Source organism: Alosa sapidissima, chromosome 3 (genome assembly GCF_018492685.1).
Source record: "Alosa sapidissima isolate fAloSap1 chromosome 3, fAloSap1.pri, whole genome shotgun sequence".
NCBI classification, from domain to species: domain Eukaryota; kingdom Metazoa; phylum Chordata; class Actinopteri; order Clupeiformes; family Clupeidae; genus Alosa; species Alosa sapidissima.
In genome coordinates this window covers 40,830,413-40,838,130 of record NC_055959.1, presented here as the reverse complement: position 1 = coordinate 40,838,130, position 7,718 = coordinate 40,830,413, and the positions used below count along the sequence as shown (strand labels likewise).

The window sequence follows — 7,718 nt, the reverse complement described above, 5'->3', positions numbered from 1 at the left end:
CTGGAGAGGATGCTCTCAATGGTGCCTCGGTAGAATGTGGTCATGATGGCTGGTGGAGCACTTGCTCGCCTGAGTTTCCGCAGGAAGTACAGGCGGCGCTGAGCTCTCTTCGCCAGTGATGCAGTGTTGGTGGTCCAGGAGAGGTCTTCGCTGATGTGCACCCCCAGGAATTTGGTGCTGCTCGCTCTCTCCACCACAGCACCGTCGATGGTCAGTGGCAGGTGTTGGGTGTGACCTCTCCGGAAGTCAACAACAATCTCTTTGGTCTTGCTGACGTTCAGCAGGAGGTTGTTGTCCCTGCACCACGTGGTCAGATGGTCGACCTCCAACCTGTATTGGGTCTCGTCGCCCTTGGTGATGAGACCCACCAGAGTTGTGTCATCAGCAAATTTCACTATGTGATTGTTGCTGTAGGTTGCAGTGCAGTCATGCGTCAGCAGGGTGAAGAGCAGCGGACTGAGCACGCAGCCTTGGGGGGCCCCTGTGCTCAGTGTGATGCTGCTTGAGGTATTGTTGCCAACACGTACTACTTGGGGCCTCTGACAGAGGAAGTCCAGTAGCCAGTTGCAGAGGTAGGTACTGAGTCCCAGTTTGTCCAGTTTGCAGATGAGTTGTTGTGGTATTATGGTGTTGAATGCAGAACTGAAGTCTATAAACAGCAATCTCACATATGAGTCTCTTTTTTCCAGGTGGGTGAGGGCTGGGTGGAGGGCAGAGCAGATTGCATCCTCTGTAGACCGCTTGGCTCGGTATGCAAACTGGAAGGGGTCCAGGGTGGGGGGGAGAATGGCTTTGATATGTGACATGACAAGCCGCTCAAAGCACTTCATGATGATGGGTGTCAGTGCCACAGGGCGGTAGTCATTGAAGCAGGATGGAGCAGTTTTCTTTGGCACAGGTATGATGGTGGCAGCTTTGAAACATGATGGGACGATGGCTTGCTTCAGGGAAGTGTTAAAGATGTCTGTGAAGACATCCTTAAGCTCCCCTGCGCAGTCCTTCAGCGCCCGACCTGGGATGTTGTCTGGACCTGTTGCCTTACGGGTGTTGATAGCAGCAAGTGTCCTCTTCACGCTGTCGGCAGAGAGGCACAGGGGCTGCTCATGTAGAGGGGGATGGGTCTTCTGTGGGCAGGTGCTGTTTTGTGCTTCAAAGCGAGCAAAGAAGCGGTTCAGGTTGTTGAGCAGAGGGATGTTGCTCTCACAGCTCTGTGGCGCGGGCTTGTAGTCCGTGAGGGCCTGAATGCCCTGCCATAGGCTTTGTGCGTTCCTGCTGTCTTTGAAGTGGGTGGTTATCTTGAGAGTGTATTCCTTTTTTGCTTCCTTGATGCCACGGGACAGGTTGGCTCTCGCTGTTCTCATGCCAGCTTCATCCCCAGCTCTGTAGGCTTTGTCTCTGGCCCTCAGCAGCCTGAGGACATCCCCTGTCAGCCATGGCTTCCAGTTGGCCCGAGTGATGATGTCTTTTGTGTGGGTCACATCATCGATGCACTTGGTGATGTAAGAGGTTACAGTGTCTGTATACTCTTCTATGTCTGTCCGGTTGTTGTAAGTGGCTGCCTGCTTAAACATTTCCCAGTCTGTTGTGTCAAAGCAGTCTTGAAGAGCATCGGAGGCTCCCTCAGGCCACACTTTTACCTGCTTACGAACCGGTTTGTTCGCTTTTACCCTTTGTCTGTATGCGGGCATTAGCATAACAGTTATGTGGTCTGAAAGTCCAATGTGGGGGAGGGGGGTGGCTTTGTATGCTCCTTTGTGTGTAGTGTAGACCAGGTCCAGGATGTTATCTCCTCTTGTTGGAAAATCAACATGCTGGTGTGTGTGTGTGTGTGTGTGCATCTGTACGTGTGCATCTGTGTGTGTGTGTGTATGAGTATGCATGTGTGTGTACATGTGTAGGCAGGAGGAGGGAGAGAGTTCCAAAATTAGTCCACAATTCAATCAAGAGATTAACACACACACCCACAATCACACAGGCCACAATTCAATCAAGAGATTAACACACACACCCACAATCACACAGGCCACAATTCAATCAAGAGATTAACACACACACACCCACAATCACACAGTCCACAATTCAATCAAGTCATAAAGGGGACAATAGAAAGTCCATAATTTGTTGCAGAGCAAAGCGCACCAACATAACACCAATTGCTCTTGTTAGTTTATGCAAATAAAAGTCAATAGTAACTGCCCACGTGACTAAATCATCTCCAGCTTTCTGCTGCCCCTTGCCTTGCTGAGGTAAATCGCAAGCTTGGCCTGACCATTAATGATACACACACACACACAGTCTCTCTCTCTGTCTCTCACACGGTCACACACACATACTTGGCCTGACCATTAATGATACACACACACACAGTCTCTCTCTCTGTCTCTCACACAGTCACACACACATACTTGGCCTGACCATTAATGAAAATGAATTTTGTGAACCTTGTTCACGTAGGAAAAAACAAAATGCTTAACACACCAAATACAGTGATACACAAAGGGCACATGACACACGCACCGGATCTATCACAGATATTATGGCATTAGCAGTAGCACCATGCAGGATCCTCCAGTGAAGGATCACCACGCATGCACACACACACGCATGCACACACACACACACATGCATACACATACATGTACACACACTGTACCTTGTCATCCAGGCTCATCCTCCGCAGGACACGCCTGCTCACCTCTTCCTCTGCTTCCTCCTCTCGCTCCTCTCTCTCTGCTTCCTGCTCTTCCTCTGCTCCCTCCTCTCTCTCCTCCTCTCTCTCTCTGCTCCCTCTTCTCCTCTCTCTCTGCTTCCTCCTCTGCTTCCTGCTCTTCCTCTGCTCCCTCCTCTCTCTTCTCCTCTCTCTCTCTGCTTCCTCCTCTGCTTCCTGCTCTTCCTCTGCTCCCTCTTCTCCTCTCTCTCTGCTCCCTCTTCTCCTCTCTCTTTGCTCCCTCTGCTTCCTCCTCTCGCTCCTCTCCTTCTGCTTCCTACTCTTCCTCCTCTCTCTCTGCTCCCTCCTGAAGCCGTAGGGGGTTTGGTGGGTGCTGGGGGGGGGGGGGATTTAGAGGTTCCTGGCTGCTGTGTCTGGGCAGGCTCCCATTCTGGGTGAGATTCATCTCTTCAATACCCAAATGAAAAAAAAGTCAGTTTGGGATTCCACAGCACAATCTATGCACAAACATTTCCCCCAACCCACACCCCTCCCCCAACACACACACACACCTTACCACTGCCTCCCACCTTTCTCTCCCTCTCTCTTTAGCACAAACACACATGTACCCATCCCCCACCAGAATGTTCAGGTAAGTGCACAAACAGCAATTACTACCTCAATACTTCCATGCATGCACACTCGGAAGCAGGCATCCTCCAACTCAAAACACAGATATAACCCTTCCATGCATGCACACTCGGAAGCAGGCATCCTCCAACTCAAAACACAGATAACCCTTCTACACATCAGAACTACCTAATGATAATAATTATTATTATATCGAGTAATATGTGAAAACAATACCCATGCACACACGCAGGCAGACAGACAGACAGACCCTAGCCTATGCACTCAGACTCCAAACGCAACAGTCCACCGAAGACACATCGCTCTCACTTCCATCTTCGTTTTTTAGTTGAGCTCGTGTTTTCCTCGTCGCTTAGCCGCTCGAGTTCCGCTAATATGATTCGTTCTCTTTTCTCTTTTACGCGTTGACATTTGGCTGCTATAACACACTCCTAACTCACTGCAAAAATAGTTGCACACTAGATGCAAACTACACTCGCGCTCCTCGTGCATTCAAGCCTTGTGATGGTGCCTGACATGCCGTATATCGTTAGACGCGTCTTTTCATTGGCTAATAGGATATTTAGGGTCCATCCTCGATACTTGCTATAGACTGGAGTAGCTGTCAATCAAAGCTTACTAGCCCAATTTTGATAGGGCATGCCTCATCCACTGCGAGGGCTTGTAAACAAGGAAGTATTTGTCATACAGACACGTGTGAGGGCTCTACGTAAACGGAAGACCCTGACGAATTCAATGAATACAGTGAATCTGGCGACAATAGCGGAATATAATCCATAAAACGCCGTTTTCTACAGAAAATCATTGTGACGTTCCGGGTTTCTCTTGTTCAGTTGCCTTGTGTACCGTGGCTTGTACATCTACACAACGTATTTTGAATAAAACCATGTAGATATTCCAGTTCGTTGGACTCTTATGAACATTTCAAGACCTAACACACAGCATCAACTAACTGCTAAGGATATACACAAGGACAAGAAAGCACGCACCAAGGGAGGAGGAGAGTGCGGTGGGGAGCGATATTTTGAACTAAGACACCAAGATAAATTTAATCATGTAAAGCACTCTAAATATATATTCATAAATGATTGACATATATTGATTCATGAGCTTCCAAGTTTTCAAATGGTGTATGACATGATTATGCCACACAACCTTATAATACCGAAAATCTACTTAGCAAGTTCGGGGGGAAGGGGGATATGAAATTATGCGATCCCATCGGCGGGATTTGTGTACTAACTGGTTAAAGGAGCGATTTGTAGGATTGTTACCGAGCGTTTCTGTAGGCCAAAATCAAAACACTGGTGAACGTTCTCAAGACTACCTAGACGCAAGCCTCTTCTGGGTTGCCAGATGTAGGCTAATAGATAGATAGATCGATAGATAGATACTTTATTGATCCCCAGGGGAAATTCAAGATGAAGGCTTGGCTAATGTTAGTTGACCTGCAGCTGCTTTAACGTTTCTCCAACCATGACCCAGCTACACATTACGGAAACAGTGAAAACAAAAAATACCTCTCTAACCAACGTAACATATTTAGCGGAAGTTAGCGATGCAGATGAAGTTTAGCCAAGGCTACCTGTCACGGAGAAATATGGCCAGCTCTGCGTCAGACTTTATATTCTTTGTTTAACGAAGACTTCGCTATCTCAGGAAGCTCCTCCGATGTCCGAAAATTCCAAGAGATTCCACCCAGTAACTCATTTTTTTCACTGGTTTTACGGGTTATAGTAATGTCAAATAAGCCATTACTTCAATTCATCGTGTTTCCTTTCCAGATTAACCTGCCACCCGCTTTGGCCCAACAGGTCACCAAGTACCGTTGTCCACTGCGCATGGAGGGGCGGGGGGTGTCACAGCCACAGTTCTACACAGCTGACAAACGAGCAGGGAATTAAGGATGCTAGCAGCCAATGGGGCTTACAAACAGGTTGCCTACCTGAATTGGATACAAGGCTGCCTTAAGAAAACCGGGACTTTTAAATAAAATGTCATTTACAAAGACATTGTACCACACTGAAAGCTCATATTTTGTCCTCTGTCGAATACAGTTGCATTTTCAGCTCTGAACAAAACCGTTCATGAGTTATTTAAGCAGAAGTGGAATGTGCGTGTTGTCTCATTCGTTCCTCTGGCCAGGTCAAATGAAACAGGCATGGGGGACGAAAGAAACATACAATTTAAGCTATGTACTTCAAATAGGTGTTTTTTCAGGGGAGAGCGCGAACGCAGTCCCCCACTACCAGAAATTGTGCAGTCGAGATTCCAACATTTGAGGAATTTGCAGGGGTCAGCACGACCGGCTGTGCAATGGCCAGAATGTACGTCAGTTCTGAGCTTTGTTGCGATTCGCCCGTTTCACAGTGGCAGTCTCCAGTTGTGAGATATCCATATGAAGGACGTGACGATGGGATTTTAAAGTTCTCTGTTTATTTTACACACCAAACCGCCGTTAACTATGCCGAGGTAAACTCAGCTTTGCATTCTGTCACCCCTTTAAAACTAATACAAACTCGGTTTTGTATCTAAACAAGTTGGATACTTGAATTGGCCCTCTCCTCTTGGCCAGATGAAACCATACCTTCCAAAATGACTGGTCTAACCACAGGACCTTTTTGTTACCTCAGTCCATTTTAAACTCAGGCCCAGATAAGACAGTGGTATTTTCTGTATCATGTCTAAATACAATTTTGGCTGTTGCATGGTGAAGTCGCTTCACATACCTCTGAGACCTTAATCAAAAAAAGGAGGCTACTGCCTGAACCTTTTGTAAGTTGCAACCTGCCCTGTCAACAATGTGCCAGAGTTGCATGCCAGGGCTGTGTAGGAAAATCATCACAAGAAACATCAAATGGTGACCCCAACACAATAGGCTCCTCGAGCAGCCAGTGAACAGATGACCCCTCCAGCCCACTGTGTAAAACAGTGAACAGATGACCCCTCCACCCCACTGTGTAAAAGTACCCAAACCCTAAAGAGACTTGAAAAGGTGTCAGTCCATCAAAACCAAGTTGCTTACTGCCCTTTTGAAACAGCCTTGGCCAGGCCCAAATTACTGAGTCTATGTAAGATACTATGAGCCAGTGGTGTCCGGGCAGTGAGCAGTGGCTGGCTGAACTGCCGTCAGTAAGTGTCCCTGCTGCTCGACAGGCCTAGGGACCGCACAGGTGTGCAACGCAGTAAGATTGATCGGTGTGGACCACGGTACCGCTCAGGTGTGCAACGCAGTAAGATTGATCGCTCAGGTGTGCAATGCAGTAAGATTGATCGCTCAGGTGTGCAATGCAGTAAGATTGATCGGTGTGGATCTCTTGACCAATTACTTTCTTCAGCCTCATAGCCAGAGACTTGGACAAACTGTTCACGTCTGAGCATAGTAAAGATACAGGACGCCAGTTGCTATGGGTAACCCAGGAGATTCACCACTTTCCATGCTCATAAGGGCTTGTTCCAGATCTTGGCGTTCCAGAGTGTAAGATTCTTATCAGTCTCAGCATGGCACTCTTTGGGCAGGCTAGTAAAGAATGTCTAGCATCATTTCGGATCTGAGCAGGCTCAGACAGTTCCTGGCTTTCAGATCTCAAAGCGTGTATTGACCTACACTGACCGTTCTTACTTTCCAAATTAAAGAAAAACTTGGATGGAGCATCTATCAAGGTAACGCTCTGGAAGCGGGAGCGTGCAAGCGCCCCTGTCCCCTGATACCCCCTGTGCCCTGATACCCCCTGTGCTCCTGAGCCTTTTTGTAGGTCGAACATCTCCCAGAAAAACATAAAAGTATCCTTAAAGTGTTCATCCCTGCTGAAAAAGGTTGTTGCTGGTTGGCTAACTTGTTGACCACCTTGTTTGACCACCCTATGATGGTTGACTAGCTAGACCAGCAAATCTCTTGCGAAAACATACCTTCAGCTGGTTTACGATGGTGATTCAACTGGTTTTGATTGTCGGACCACCTCAACCTGGTCATTTTAGTTGGTGTTGCTGGTCTACACTGCTGGTTTAACTGGCCATGCCAGCTTATGTTGGTCATTCTAGCAAACCAGCATGACCGTTCTTACACCAACAATGTGAAGCTTGGCAAGCTGGTCACCAGCATGACCATCTTGCACCAGCTGTATCCCACACGACAGGCTGGTCAAACCAGCATGACCAGCTTCCTCAGATGGTCACGCCAGCATATCCAGCTGGTGGCCCAACCAGCTACACCAGCAAAGACCAGCTAAAAAAAGCTACCAGCATAAGCTTCTTTCTAGCTGTTTTAGTGATGGTTAATGATGGGGTTTGATGGAGTCTAGACTCATAAGGTTTGTGATCGTTTGTGTTTATGATCATGATTGTTTGTGTTTATGGTTATGATTGTTTGTGTTTATGATTATTTTTTCTTATGATTATGATTGTTTGTGTTTATTATCAT

General features: G+C 47.4%; 1 non-coding gene across 1 annotated transcript; it reads right to left on the bottom strand.

Annotated features, from left to right (window-relative positions):
- Nucleotides 1-5,515: 5,515 nt before the first annotated feature.
- Nucleotides 5,516-5,677, bottom strand: LOC121706362. Its single transcript, XR_006031035.1, has one exon. It is a non-coding gene; the product is annotated as a U1 spliceosomal RNA (small nuclear RNA).
- Between the last annotated feature and the right edge of the window lie 2,041 nt (nt 5,678-7,718).